Here is a 15,993-nt window from a genome sequence, read left to right on the forward strand (position 1 = left end):
CCGTGCTAGTCAGATGTATACTCAATTTGGTGTAATGTTCATATGATTAATGATATATTACGAGTCTTACATCTGTTTTTATCTCTTATTCGTTATGTAATTCGTGCATGTATGTCTTGATTTAATCAGAAACCTCAAAGACAAATCTAAGTGGATTCCACACACTTAGATGTTGTTAGATCGTGATTTAATCGATCCAAACCGCACTTTCAATTGCTATCAGAGCGGGGGGAACAATTTCGTTCTCAATCACGATCTGTATTGAGGATTTTCTGTTAAATTCGTGTGCAAATTCGTGAAAGTGAAGAAATTCGCTCATCCTCGTGCTTATGTTAGTGCATGATTCTCATTGACATGAGCATTCTAGATATGTGAAGTATATTTGTGTATAAGTTCAAGTCTTGTAATTATCTTGTAATTACCGTTTGTCTTAATATTACTCTGGCATATTTTGTTGAGACAATTGGGATCCAACTTATGTTTATATGTTTGTTTATTATTTGTATTTTGCAGGTTTTAGACATAACATGTAAAGAGTCTTTAAGTTAATATTGTTTCTGCGATTAACAGCAGTTGAGATATTAACTTAATGTACTTCCATAGGGAAGTTAAGATAATTGTGTTTCTGCGTATTTACAACATTATAAACATTATCTTATATACATACTTCCAATAGGTAATATAGACGACGTTGTTTCTGCGTATTTACAGCAGTTGAAATGTTGTCGAAGGCTATGCTAGTTCTGCGTATATTTACAGCAGTTAAAGCATTAGTTGAGTTAATGTTAGTTCTGCGTCTTGACAGCAGTAAAGACATTAACTCAGAGTACAATGTCGGTTCCGCGTCTTGACGGCAGTAAAGACATTTACTCACCATATCCTAAGTGTTATTTGAGAGTTCTTAGGAACAAGCAAAAGATTTGCTTGTTCAAAGTAAGAACACTCAAATGATCATTTGAGAGTTTCTAAGAAACAAGCAAAAGTATGCTTGTTCTCAAGAACTCTCAAATGGTTTGAGAGTTTCTGTGGAAACAAGCAAAAGTATGCTTGACCACAAAAACACTCAAACAGTTTTGTGTGTTTAGGGAAACGCGCAAAACAGGCCAAAACCCTAATGGGCCTTGGGCTTAGAAACACGCATGGGCCTGTGTGTTTAAGAACACGCAAATGGCCATTTGTGTGTTCCTAGTCCTTGCCTATAAATAGTGGGTGTGTGTCATGCGTGTTCCAACAAGAGTGTAGAGAGAGAAATGAACAAATCCTAGAGAGAGAATACCAAGAACACGCACGATCTATCTTGCGGGTAATACTCATCTCGTGCACGTACCGCAAACACACACCCGACCCCCCAAACGGCCCGTAGATTTAGATTACCACGTGTTTGGTAAGGTGAATCCGGAGAGCCGTTCCCGCAGTGTTTACTATCACGCAAAAAGATATATATATACACATATATATATAGTGATATATATATCATCTAAAGGTTGATATATACACCGTGGGTTATCTCGAGGAATTTCCGCACCTCGACATGTCCTTAAGTCAATCTCGGTTAGATAAGAGTACAAGACCACTTACAACTGGTATCAAAGCCACAGGTTTTCATAACCTTTGTTAGAGATTGACAACGGTTTTGTGGTATCCCTTTGTTTGCGTGATTAAGGTGAAAATTAATCTTTGGGCACATTTTTGAAATAAAGGTTCAAACTTGTTGCCAAATATTGATTAATCTATATCCTAGTAATATTTTCTCATAATCTCGTGTATCCTTGAGCAATATCGGGCTCGGGATCTAAGAAATTGTGTGAAAGTGGTGTTTTGTGTGTTCTTGAAAAAATGTACTATATGCGTATTCTTGCATAGTACCTTTTTTGCGCATTTCGATATTACCAAGGCGTTTGAGTGTTTCTGTGTTTTGCTTGTTCTTGAAACTTTGAGAGTTCTTGAGATTTTGTGTGTTTCTTGAACTTTTTGTGTTTCTTGAATTTTGCGTGTTTCTCCTATTTGCGTGTTCTCAGATTTTGCTCGTTTCCTGGACTTTGTGTGTTCCTGGATTTTGCGTGTTCCTACACTCTTGTGTGTTTCATTTGAGTGTTCCCAGTTTGTGTGTTCTTGTGTCACTTGCGTGTTTATAAGTTGAACCACATACACAATGGCATCAAACTATCTTAACCAAATAATACTAATGGACCATGAGTCCGGTAAGGGTAATTCACCACCCAAACTGATGATCATAGACCAATACTTTTCTTGGAACGGTCGATTTGAATCCTTTATGCAATTCACTGATATTAGAATGTGGACTTGTATGACTGAAGGATATAAAGCCCCAACATATGAGGACAGTGGTGTTACCAAAGTATATGCTTATCAAGATATGACTGAATCCGATAAAAAATTATATGAGGCAGAGAAAAAGATACTTTCATGTTTAAAAATGTTATTGCCACAAGATATATTGCATTTGTTTAACGGATTTAATACATCAAAAGAACTTTGGTTAGCATTAAAAAATCATTGTGAAGGGGATGAATGTAACACCCGTCATTTTAAAATATGGATTTTCAAAAACTTTTTGCTTAACGGCGTTTAGATTGCGGAAAACAGAATCCTTAAAACATAACTAACCCTTAATGGATAGTTCATTTATAAAAGTGGTGTTACAACATTAATATCATTAAAATAGTATAAGATAATCCAGATTTGACACTAACATAAATGCCAATATAAACAATACATAAGTCATATAATTAGTAGCCAATCATCATGAGGCTAACATAGATGATTAAGGGGGAAAACTAAATGTCTTCTTCATAGCAACTACCCACCTCACCAAGCTAAGTGTTTCACTAGCTCAACCTGCTTAACCTGAGGGAACAACGTTTTTCAAAAGTGCAAGTGTTAGCTTTAAAAGCTAAGTAAGATAACATGAGTTTATGAAAACTTTGCCAATTCATTATATATTAACAAAAACATTTCATATTGTTAATATCACATATTCGTCATAGCACGTTATAATCACCATATTACTATGGTGTCCATCACATCATACATTAGCAATATCATATCATCAACATTAAAGCAACATACATAAGTTAACACAATAGGAATTCATCGTAGTCCTAAATGTGTCTATCATCATAAAGCTTTACTTTTCATCTTTCTTTACTTTCTTTATTTCTTATATTTATTTACTTTTTTTTCTTTAGCCTAGACATAGGCTATGTGACATAAGCCACACATACGTAGGGATGTGGGGTTGTGTGTAGGCGGCCATAAGACCTTACATGGGATCTTCACACCCGACTTGATGGGTAGACCTTACGGTGGTCCATCGTCGTCGTTAAGGAAAGACAATGTCAATCCAACTGAGTCTACCGTTTGAACTTTGTGCGTGTAGTGGTTAGTTACTCCACCCAGATACACTCAAACATAACTATGCCACGGGGAGGTATCTAGATTCCCACACCACGTGACCACGTACACACTAGTTCCGAAGAACTAGCATGGGTTAAGTTTAACACAAGACTTTACATATGCTCGAGACTTCTTTATTATATTAGCTTAGGCTACACTTTCACCTAAACTAATCACGTGTATCTTTCTTTACTTTATATTCTCTTAGGCTACACTTTCACCTAAACCAATCACATACATCTTTCTTTACTTTAGGGCCCTTAATCGTGCACGTGTTATGACAAACCTATAAAAGTCTAGTGACTAGGTGTTTAAGTTATGCAACAATCATATGACATAAGTACATCAACATATCGTCATCACATATTAACATCACATCATCATATCATAGTAAATCTGTATTAAAGTATCAATCATGACATCATATCGTTATATCATAATAACATCATATCATCATGTCATATTAGCATCATATAATCTTGACATGGTAGCAACATATCGTCATATCATTTCATTATCATAATTTCATATCATCATAGAATGCATAAGATTACCATTCATCATCGATGGTAATCATAATCAATCCCATAGTAACCTCCCAATCATTCCTGAATACATATAAACATACAAACATTAATTTGGGGGAAGTTAACTTATGAAAACTATGTTTTGTTGTCCCTCATGTGATAAAAGATGTTATCTTACCTCGAGGTGTACTCAATGTAAGGTCCTATGGTTGCGTGGATCGTAATAAGACGCGATTCGTTATGTCAAGAGTGTGGAATCCTCTTGAGATAACTAGATTGCTATTGCCTTTTGTCAATTAACAAGTAGTTAATCAACCTAAGGAGATGCACGAAGCTTGTGGTTCGTGTAGGAGGTCACACGAGCAACAAGTCGACCGAATTCTTAATTATATCAACTAATGAATATAATTGATTCAATGGATTACCTAATTTCGTAGATTAGGTTTCTATTTATACTAGTAGGGTTTTGGTTCATGTGGGATTAGGCCTTAATCGACGTAATTAAGCCCAAATAACAATTAACTAATCTACCTCGTGCTGCCGTCAGCACGAGGGATGTCCCTTTGGTCCTTTGTTTGACTTTGTTTGACCTATACATAACATCCAACCATCGTTTAAGTATTCTACGACACTTATAAACCTTGGTTCTATGTTCTTGTATCTGCAAAACAATATATAACACACAAACACAAAACAAAACATAAACAGATATAATATTGAAGTTCAAACGTAATCATTAAATACCAACAAAGGTTCTTACTTAAATGATTACAAACACAGTTCCTAAAACAAAAACGATATTCAAATCTATGTTGCGATTGTCACACGAATCTGCATCTACAGATTCCCCCTTGACAGTTGTAACTAGATTTCTTTGAAGTCTTCAAAACTTGAACTTCAAAGTCATCCGTTAAACAAAAGTCTTGTGCTATTCGCATGAATTCTCTCTTGTAAACAATGAGCGAGAATGTTGCGATAGCACCTTTCTTCAACTCTCCAAAATTCCACTGCTGAACAAGGTGTATTCAAAAGTCTTCTCTGATCACCTCTTGACAAGTTGACAACCTGCATTGGATCATACATGCGTAGCAACATTTGTTTCTTTAAATCATCAACAAACATCTATGCTTCGCCTGACTTGATATCTATCTGCCAAAATGTCATCATTGTCAACATATCTTGATCCCATTTGATAGCGGGAACCTTCTTTACACATTTAATCATTTGCTGTAAAAAATGAAATGTGCCATCTGGATTCTTAATTTTCTTCAAAGGTGTAGGTTTAATCAACCTCTCTTCTGGCTTCAGACCTCTATCACTGAAATTCCTAATTCTTTCATCTCTGAATCTATTCCAGTAGAAATCTGCAAGTCCATTACTCTGAAGATTAACGAACCATCATCTTCTCAAATCTATCATATCAGAATCACTGAGAGAGTGGGAGTGTCTTTGACTCATTGACATGTACTGGCATCCTTCTTTTCTCTTGATAACAAATAACTTGATTCTGTGATCGTAGAACCAACTTTGTATCACTAAGAAGTACTTGGGTGCATCCTTGTCTGAGATTAACTCCCAATACATTGACGGTTTCAAATTTCCACCCACATGAAAACCAACACGAGTTAAAACCACTGGAACCCTTCGATCAACAGTAAACTCAGGGTCTTGATGTACCGGAGGTATATTGAATCTTCTAAGATCAACCTCTCGTGTAGCATCAATATTCCAGTATAACTCAAATATATTGTCATGTCCTTCATCAATTATATTTGCAGATACAGCAAACCTCAAATTTTCTACATTCCTAGGTTCATCTGGACTTTCTCTGACTGTATTAAGATTAAGATGTTCTACTTCAGCTATTGGCTCAACTTGAATGACTTCATCTTCATTAAAGACACGATCAAAGTCATAAGGTATATCAAGCAACCTTTTCCTATCAACTTCTGAAGTAATGAACTCTCCTTCTTCCAGATCTTCATCATTGATACTGTCTAAGTCATCTTCAGCATCAAAATCGTCCAATGCACCTATCTTTTGAAGCTTATTTGCAACTCAAACAATTCAAATAAGCAAAGATAAAGGACCTAAAACATAAGTCAAGACATGATAAATAGTATAAATACATAAAAAAATTAAAATAATTAATACTATATCATAAATATAATGCAACAATTACATTAATATTTATCTTATAATCTTTATCTATTTTAACTTACAACAATAATATTATATCATAAATATAATGTAACAATTACATTCATATTTATCTTATAATCATTATTAAAAATACAAAAATCATTAGCACTAAGGTTCATAATCCGAATCTGACTCTGACTTTGACTCTGACTTTGACGAAGTATGAGTTAATCCTGACCGTTCTTTCATTTGATCCCTAAGTGATCCTGGATCATAATAGTCATCATAATCCATAATCTCTGCTCTAGCTCTCAAATGAGCCTGTGGAACATAACCCAATCTCTTTTCTAGTCTATGCACAATTAATGGGTGCAAATCTGACTCTGTAGAGGCATTGGTAGTAGAATCGGTCTTAGTTGACTCACTATTCTGAGTAGATTTTCCTTTGCTAAGATTTTCTTTATCACCATGATTATGAGGATCTTTCACTAACTTATCTCGAATCTCCCTTTCTATTCTATTAGACATAGAATTGGAGTTACCTGAATTGGAATCTTCCTCATCATCATCATCATTTAGATCATCCAGATCTGCATCTGGAGCAACCATCCCAGCTTTACCTTTATCTTGAGTCCTAGGAGTACTAGCACCAGCTGTATCAGCAATCTCTGACTCTGTCTGTCTTGGCGACTCCCCCTGAATATTTGTAGTCTCTATATCCATAGCAGCATCATCAGCATCTTGACCTCCCCTGATTCTCTGGCTCACCAACTGATGGTTGTGCTTGATTTGGACCTTGAGCTGGATCTTGATCTTCATGATCATCATCTATAGTCTTCTTTGCTAGCTCATCATCCTTACAACCACTCTTATCTCTCCCTTGAGCCAAGAATTGGTCAAGTCTAGAACCAAGAGAATGAACAAGTGCTGTCATCAAGTCCATCTCTTCGTGATGCTTAACAGCTTGGAGCTTTAGCTGACTCTCCAAAGCTATAAGCCTCATCTCTAACATCTTCTTCTCAGAAAACAGACGATTCAGCTGCACTTGAATCGGAGCAACTGTACGTGAAGTAGAAGCAACATCAGATGTAGAGGCATGAGGTGGCATCGTAGCTTCAAATGAAGGCATATAAGCACTGAAAGTTCCTGTGGGAGGCATCTGAGGTCTTTCCAAAGGCATCCTCAAACGTCCCATAAATGTAGAAACAGGAACTGTAGCCTGAATGGAAGCAGAAGAAGGCCTAGCAGCAACTGTCGGCTTGGCTCTGGACGAACTGTAGACTCCGGGGCAGTAGGAATCGTAACAGTTGTAGCGTCAGTGACAACTTGTGCGCGAGAATCAATTCCTCAGATAATAAACTTTGGTCTCGACCTTTTCTTCCCAATAACAGAAGTAGGAGACACAGAAACAGGAATCTCAGAAACTGAAGCTCTTAAAGCAACAACTGATGAAGTATCACCAATATTAGGTGCATAAGACCTCTCCATAGCAGCTTGATATGCAACAAAATCTCTATCAACTTCAGTCTGAGATCACCGAGAAGTTGGAAATCTTTCCACAACGTCAACTCCTTTCCCTTGTCTTCTTCTTCGCTTCGAAAATCTTTCAACCTCTTCTTCATCATCTTCTGAGTCATCACCAGCATTAACAGTAACCGGTAGCTCAGAAGGACCAACATCATCACCAACTGGAGCTGAAGTTGAAGTAGAAACTCCAGTAGTTGATAGCACAAGATTTGCGGGATCATCAACATCCTGCATAAGAGCATCCATATCTGGATCATTCTCTAGATCTCCAGCATACAGAGGAACATCATTGAGTCCCTCAAAGTAATCAGCTCGCTCTTCTTGAGGATTATCTTGAGCCTGATCATCATCATCAGCAGCAACAGGTTCATCATTTTCCCAACCTTGTCTAGGTGCAACATAGTTTGGACTGATAAGATGTCCGAACAATGGTGGATTGGCAACTTTATCAGGAACACCATGACCTGCAAAGCGTTTCATACTCTCAACAAACACTTTATGAGTCAAACGTTCCAAATTGAAAGTAGGACCATCAAAAGGTAAATCTGCTATTCTGTGCCGAATGATTATCATCACAAATCTTGGAAACAGAAAGAATTTCTTATCGTTTCCAAAAGCTCTCAATTGCTTAACAAAATTATCGTATATGTATTGAGAAAAGCTGTAAGGCTTCTTCAGCACAAGAGCCACCATCTGACAAGCAGTAAAAATGTTCAACTGATCATGACCTGCACTCCGATGACTAAAAGACCTCAATAAGTAGTAGGCAAGCAATCTCCATTTGCCTAGAAGACGATTCTTGCGATAAGGATGAGTAATATCACCAACATATCCCATACGCCTGAGAGCACTGTCACAAAAACTTTCTTCAAGCTCAACAGAACCTTGATCCATATCATCAATACCTAAGTCTAAAATAGTCCTTAAGTCTCCAGCAGTAAACTGAATGTTACGTCCAGCAACAGTAGTGCGAATCATAGTATGATCACCAACTTGCACCAATCTGGCCGAGTTCTAGAATTCAGTAATGAGACTTATGACCAATGGAGGATTCTCGGTCAATGCAAATCGAATGCGAGAACGTGCAAGAAACTAGTGGACACCGTGAAACTCTGGTGTACATCCCGACTAAGTATTGCTGAGATCAATTGCAGCATTATGTTCTTTGACAAACACGCGAGCACCTTGTCCTTCCATACCTGCACAAACCAATCGAAAACGACAAGAAAATAAAAATTAAAAATAAAAATTTCAAAAATTTTTCTAAGTGTCACGACCACCTTTGTGTGACATCAGGACGAGGATAAACCTCTTCGTGTGACGTTAGCACGAAGTGTTCTTCGTGAACCCAGAAACACGAAGCACAAAACATCTCCATTTGATAAAATAATCGATCAAAATCAATCTTTTATATCATCTTGGACTTGTTTTGCTTCGAATATATGCCCAGAAAATTAACAATCGAAACGAATTCGATTAACACAAAGTAGTTAGTGTTCTTGATGCCCAGAAAATTACAAATTCTTCAATTAATCTTGATTTAAACCATGTTAATACGAACTTATTTTAGATTTAAAGTGTACAAACATCAATTAATTCAATTTTAAGTCCAATTTTAAGTCCAAATCATCAAAAATTGAAGATCGAATTCGTAGTTCGTCCTAGTTACTGTTCACGCGAGGAAGATTCAAAAATTGGGCATTATAACGACTTGTAATCATTAATTTTCATAGTTAAAATATCAAACAATCATCCTAGATTGGAATTATACCAACAAATCTGAATGAAAAAGATGAAAAGTGGATGAAATCGATCGAATTAGAGTATGATGAATAGTGGCATGAAGGAGGACGAGTTCGTGTGATTTACTTGGGGTTAATTTTCGATTAATGGTAATTAATGAATAGTAATAACCCATATTTATATCCGGAGCTTCGTGGGCCGGGCCGAACACCAAGTTCGTGGGCTGCGTGATGACGTCAGCGCTAGGCATGCTGACGTCAGCACGAACGAAGTCGAATTTCCAGATTTTAATTCACACGAGTTGCATTCCTTAGCCAAATTTTGTCAATTTTTCCAAAAAACTTATCATAGAAAAATTACAAAAATTCCAGAAACATAAACCTGTAGATACTCGTTACCAAAAACCTGTATCTACTCGAGTATGCAATCGTAAATCATCCGTACTAACTTGTCATCAGAATAATGTATCAAATAAATCTTACATTATAATCTTGACATAAAATCGATCATTTTCTTCATTGATGTTTAACTTAACAAATGCAAACTTACATCAAAACATATTTAATGTATAATGCATTACAAATACATCAAAATATCATATCAACAACCTATCACATTACATCTTAGGTTGTGATCTTGATAATACAATAATAACCTATCACACTAAGTCTTAGGTTATAATCTTCATGATTTACATGAACACCAATGTTTCACGTAAATATGTTTTCCCTGAAAATTATGATGCATTCTGCACTTTCATAGGCAAAATGGCCACAATGAAATTTGATAGTTATAACCTGTACACTTAAAAAACTTCATCAATGCATCAAAATCAATCAAATATCATAAATATGCAAAACAATCAACATCTTAACCTAGTGATCAATTCAAGATCTAAGGCAAGTCCAATCTTTGTCAAGCATACTTATCAACCAAAAACAATTGAAAATTCAAAAATTTACTTGAAACACATTCAAAAAAATTTTGACTTTTCAATTTCAATTCCATTTCATTTTCTAAATTAAACAACTTATATATTAATTAGAAAAACCATCTTTTAAACACACTTACCATAAACAACAAGACTCATATAATTCACTAAGAATCATATAATTTCCTACAGAATCATTAGATGCTTATCAAATCTCTCGTGCAATAAGAACTAGTTTGACACACAAACTGACACTTATTAGCACAAAAATAAAAATAAAAATAAAAATAAAAACAAAAATAACTAAAATAAAAACTAAACTACTTTATTTATTTACAAGAAATTCTAAGTTTCTGCGGATTAGATCAGATTAGCATTTACATAAGTCTGCAAGTGAGAAATAATTCTCTTATAATTAGTTATGAACAGTGACCCAACCACGATTACCGGTATATTTGTCCTCTTAAACAACTTCCAGTTTCCTTTGGGTTGTGACATTTTGAACATACCCTGGCCACGGACAGTCACCATGTAACCCGAGTAGCCTAATATGCCACTGAATAGTTTGCGAACTTATGTGACCCACATTCAGATATACTTCCGTAATCGATACAAGCACTAAGATAACACTTATTCAATATATATTCAAAAACATCCTTAAGCAAATCATGAGACACTTTTTAGATAACAAAATTTAATCACTTTGTGATTTAACATTATTTGCTTTTGCATTTCATTATTTATAAGGAACCTGTGATTTTCTATGAACTTTCTGACAACCTATCCCAAGTTGGAAGCTTTAGGTAGGCTAGGTATACAAAGACACCCCGAGGACATACTTTTCTGAATCTCAAAGACCACATTAGCCCCTTAATTAACATTCATTTCACTTGCATAAACAATATCACATTTAACTTTCATGCTCATGAGTTGTAGAGATTTTTGCCTATACATTGAACAAATCCTATAGTAATGCTAGATCTTTCACAAAATTTAAGGACTAGATCAATTCATTACTGAAAAGCAAGCATTCTTAGCCATATATCTGAATATGTTTTCCATAAGAACATTGTATAAATTAAGTTCAGATTGAGGAAACCTTGGTACTTTGTGTCTACCAATATATCCCAAATTGTAATAACTGAACTAAGCAGTTATATTACGATTAAGCAGACTTAAAAGCTAAGTATCCTCACGTCTAATCGACTTAAAGCATCAACTTAAATTTCTCCCATATTTTTGTCATTTTCTCATTTTTCTCATTTTTATGGGTTTTATGACACTAAGAACTCTTTTTGTATTTTTATGACTCTAGCTATTTACAGACACAAACTTACAAAATCAGTTCTTTGAGAGATTTAATATGAATCAGCATTCTTCATCCCATTGATAAGAATGAACTTCTCAAACCGAGTCTTATCAAATACTTTGGTATATAAATCGGCTAAATTATCATCAGTTATAACTTTTTCCAAATGAATTAGCATTTTTTGGGCATAAGCACATAAGAAATGATGTCTAATATCAATATGTTTGGTGACCTTATGCATGACAGGGTTATTAGTAATATCTATAGCTGACTTATTGTCTATTCTAACAGGAGTATCAAGAAAATCCATACCATAGTCACGAAGTTGTTGCTGAATCCACAATACCTAAGAACAACAGCTACCAACAGCCATATACTTTGCCTCACATGAAGACTGAGCAACACATGTCTGCTTCTTGCATTGCCACGATACTAATCTTCCTCCTAAAAACTAACAACCTCCAGTCGTAGACTTTCTGTCATTGTTACAACCGCCAAAGTCCGAATCAGTATATGCAACAAAATCAAACGTTCCTCCCATAGGATACCATAGACCAAGCCCTTGGTTTCCCTTAAGATAACGTAGAATACGTTTTGCTGCAACCAAATGTGACTCTTTCGGACTAGCTTGAAATCTAGCACATAGACAAATAGCACGATAATAAGTTGCATCCACAAGTTCATCTTTCGGATCAAGAACACCTAAACCATGATTCTGCTAAATAGGAGTACCATATGTCTTGGATTCTAACATTTGAAACCTCTCCAAGATGTCATCGACATACTTAGACTGGTGTATGATAAATCCATCTTTCCTTTGATCAACTTGCAGTCCGAGGAAGAATTGAAGTTCCTCCATAGCACTCATTTCAAATTCTTTTTCATGCTCATTTCGAACTCTTTGCACATCTTTGTGTTATATGAACTTATATGATATCATCCACATAAACTTGTACAATTAGATAATCTCGCTTCCTCCATTTGATAAACAATGTGTTGTTGATCGATCCTCTTGTAAAACCGTTTGTCAACATATGTGTCGACAACTTCTCATACCACACTCTGGGTGCTTGATGTAATCCATAAAGAGCCTTATCCAGTCGATATGCTCTTCTTGGATAATTCGGATCTTCAAACCCCAGTGGTTGGTGAACTTATACTTCTTCTTTAACTTCACCATATAAAAAGGCACTCTTAACGTCTAACTGATACACCTTTATACCTTTGAAACTTGCATAGGCTAAAAATAACCTTATAGTTTCAATCGTATCAACTGGTGCAAAAGTTTCGTTATAGTCATATCCTTCTCGTTGTGCAAACCCCTGAACTACTAAACGTGCCTTGTTCCTAGTCATGACCCCTTTGTCATCTCGTTTGCATTTAAATACCCAACGAGTTCCAATCGGTTCTTTACTTCTAGGCACATCTACTAACTCCCATATTCTAAGTTTTTCAAATTGAGCTAATTCTTCTTGCATAGCTTCAACCCAGCATGGATCTTGAAGTGCTACCTTCACATTCTTGGGTTCTACTTGTGAAATGAAACCAGAATATAAACACTCAGTTATCAATCCAGTGTCTTTCACTTCACAAAACAAACTAGTCAGTTCCTTATTCAACTGATTTCTAGTTTGAACAGGTTCTGTAGCATTACCAAGAATATTTTCAACTGGATGATCCTTATTAACTCGATATTGAGGAACCGAATCAACATTCAGACCTTCTCTTAAATTCGTTCTAATCTGAAACTCAGGAGAGCTAAAATCATCTTCCAATTCTTCAGAAATAGGATCATCATCAGGCAGTGAAACCTTTGATGGATTAAGTGATGTAGTATTCTCGGGTTCACAGTCATCTGAATCTGTTCGCTTATTCTTGTCCTTACTACCTTCACCAATAACAGTAGACTGAACTTTGGTTGGAGTAGTATCAACATTTTGAGCAGGAGGAGATGTAGGAGTAGTGGAATAATCCATATGATCTCCTAAAATGATCACATCTTCCACTGTTTCAGGATCTGAATAAGAAGCAGGACCGTGTAATGAACGAAACACACTGTCATAATCGATATTCTTGCAGTTCTAGAATGTACAGCGGGTTTATGACTGACAATCTTGACATTAGTACCCAAGTCAACTTTGCCGGTCAATTTGTTGTAAACCCGTCGAATTGGAGTACCCGGTTTATAACCCATGAAAAATCCCTCTTCAACCTTTGGACTAAACTTTGACTGAGGTAAATATTTCAAGAAAGTACACGGTACACCAAATGCTTCAACATTCTGTAAATTTGGTTTCTTCTTATGTAGAAGCTCGTAACATGTTTTATTATGATGCTTAACTTCAGAAACCTTATTTAAATTATGACAAGCTATATTTACTGCTTCCCCCCAAAACATAGTAGGGAGCCCTGAATCAGCAAGCATTGTTCTGGCTGTCTCGATTAGAGTCCTATTCTTTCTTTCAACAACTCCATTCTGTTGTGGTTCATACGGTGTACTGAATTGATGTTGGATTCCTTTGGACAAACAAAAGATTTCCAATGTCTTATTCTTAAATTCAGTTCCGTTGTCACTCCTGATTCTCTTAATACGAACTCCATAAACATTTTCAGTTTCAACAAAGAAGTTGATCAAAATCTGTGGAGTCTCATCTTTCGATTGAAGAAAGAATACCCATGAGAATCTCGAGTAGTTATTAGTAATCTCCCAACAGTAATACATTCCACCGATACTTCTTACATTTACTGGACCAAATAAATCCATGTGAAGTAGCTCAAATGGGCTGGCAATAGAATTTTCTTGCTTCGGTTTATGGGCAGACTTTTGTTGTTTCCCTTTCAGACAAGGTACACATTTGTCTTCCATTTCAAACCGTTTCATGGGAACACCTTCAACCAAACCATGTCTGACAATATCATTCATCTTTTGGAAATTAATATGTCCCATTCTTCTATGCCATAACAATGATTCAGATTCGTTTGCTTTAGTCAACAAGCAAACTGACTCCTTTGGATCATCAACACCTAATACAAGGCCATAGATGTCTCTCTTCCTAGGAGCTTTTAGCAGGATCCAGTCTTCAGGAATAACATATACTGGTTTCAAGATAAGTGCTTCTTTCTCAGTAAAATGGACATGATTACCCTTGTCACAAATCTGAGAAACACTCAATAGATTATGTGTTAATTGTTCCACATAATTGACTTTCTCCAGCGTAATTTTCCCATTGACAACATCACCGTGGCCCGAGATGTTGCCGCCCTTGGGACCTGCGAAACTAACATATGAACCATTTACATCTTCATAATTGGACAACACTTTCTTGTCCCCTGTCATGTGCCGAGAGCATCCACTGTCAACATACTAAATACTGATAGGCTTCCTTGGTTCTCCCTTCATATCAGATGATAAGATGGTTAGTTTCTGAAAAGAACCCAAACCTTCTGAGGTTTAGGTTTGCCATATTCATCTCTAATGATTAATTCGGTCTAATATCCATCATTCTGTAATGGAGCCTTGGATGAAGATGGTGTCATAGATTGTTTCTTAGGTGAACTGAAACGAGCCTTAGGAGGAGAATTCCTTGGTGAATTTGTACCATATATAGGTTGACTCCCTAATCGATCATAGAATTTAGTCGAACTATTAATTCTAGAAGGGGGTAGTTGGTTTTGTTGAGTCATCTTATTCCTAGGTGAATTACTCATTTGAGGTGTACGGGAACGACTCGGACTTCCACTACTAGAAGTAGTATTCCGTGAAGGTCCCTGTCGTTTTGGTGTCTTAGATCTATTGAAATTAATCCCTTGATCTATCACAGCAGACTCACCATATGACAAAGATTTAAGTTACTTAACATAGTTCTGTGCATTTTTTTTAATCAGGATGTCTTTTTGCATACCCCTCATAATAATCTCTTCTATGTGCACTCATAAATTATGGTGAAGTTACTTGTTCAACTAGTTTATCCTTCCCTACATTTAATAGCTATATGACCTCTCTCACGACAATTATAACACTTTTTTACTTGTTGTTTTCTAGAGTGACCATATTCTATTTCAGGAATTGGAATACCATACTCTTTCATTTCATCTATGGTATCAAGCGTTTGTATTGCTTCTTCCATAGTTCTTGCTGGTTTAAAAGGAGCATAATGTCTATCCTTATATGAAATTTGTTCAGCTAACCATTGTTCTTTATTTTCTACAAACCAAATTTACCAATTCTAGATTTAGGCTGAATCCTAGTTATAAATACTTCTCTATCATAAAACACTGTATCACAGTCTTTCAAGGTATAGTATACTACATTAGGATCAAAATCTAGTTCAACCTCTTTTTCATTTTTGCAATCTTGTTGTAGAAATAAATCACACTCTTTAGTTTCCTTCTTAAGA

Source organism: Erigeron canadensis, chromosome 5, assembly GCF_010389155.1.
Source record: "Erigeron canadensis isolate Cc75 chromosome 5, C_canadensis_v1, whole genome shotgun sequence".
NCBI classification, from domain to species: Eukaryota; Viridiplantae; Streptophyta; class Magnoliopsida; order Asterales; family Asteraceae; genus Erigeron; species Erigeron canadensis.